The sequence below is a fragment of the Aptenodytes forsteri genome, unplaced genomic scaffold, assembly GCF_000699145.1.
Source record: "Aptenodytes forsteri isolate BGI_AS27 unplaced genomic scaffold, ASM69914v1 Scaffold93, whole genome shotgun sequence".
Classification (NCBI taxonomy): Eukaryota; Metazoa; Chordata; class Aves; order Sphenisciformes; family Spheniscidae; genus Aptenodytes; species Aptenodytes forsteri.
This window is the reverse complement of record NW_008794665.1, coordinates 7,619,028-7,619,590: the sequence shown is the minus strand read 5'-3', so window position 1 is coordinate 7,619,590 and position 563 is coordinate 7,619,028.

The window sequence follows — 563 nt, the reverse complement described above, 5'->3', positions numbered from 1 at the left end:
CCCGCAGGTGCCCGGCTGTGGCTCTGGCGGGCGGGATGTCGGCCCGCTGCCGGGAGGGAAAGGGCCTTCGCTGCCTGTAGCTGCCGTTGTTAGCGAGGCTGGTCTTCAGGAACAGCCTGGCTAGCTTGGGACTGCTTGAAGCATCTCTGAAGGGTAGGGCCTTCCTCCAGCTACTCTCTCGTAATCTCCGAGACTTACAAACCCTGTGATTATTGTTTCCCAGTTGTCTAATCTTAGCGCTTTATACGGTTTACATTCCTCAAAAATTGCTATATTAGCTGTTTTCATAACCAAAAGCAGAGCAGAGATACTACGTTTTCCAAACTATTTTTCCAAAGGCTTACATGTTATTGAGAACATCCTTGGATAATTTCAGGAAAAAAATACTGAAGCTTTCTGGAATTTATACTCCCTACTAAAGCTCATGGGAAAGAGAAAAAACTGATTTAGACTACAGTGATTTGTATTTGTTTTTTTAACAAAGCAATAACTGAAAACAAACTTTGCACTTTCTTCTCAATATTTCACTTACATAAGCAGAAAAAGCTGTATCACAAAGTTAC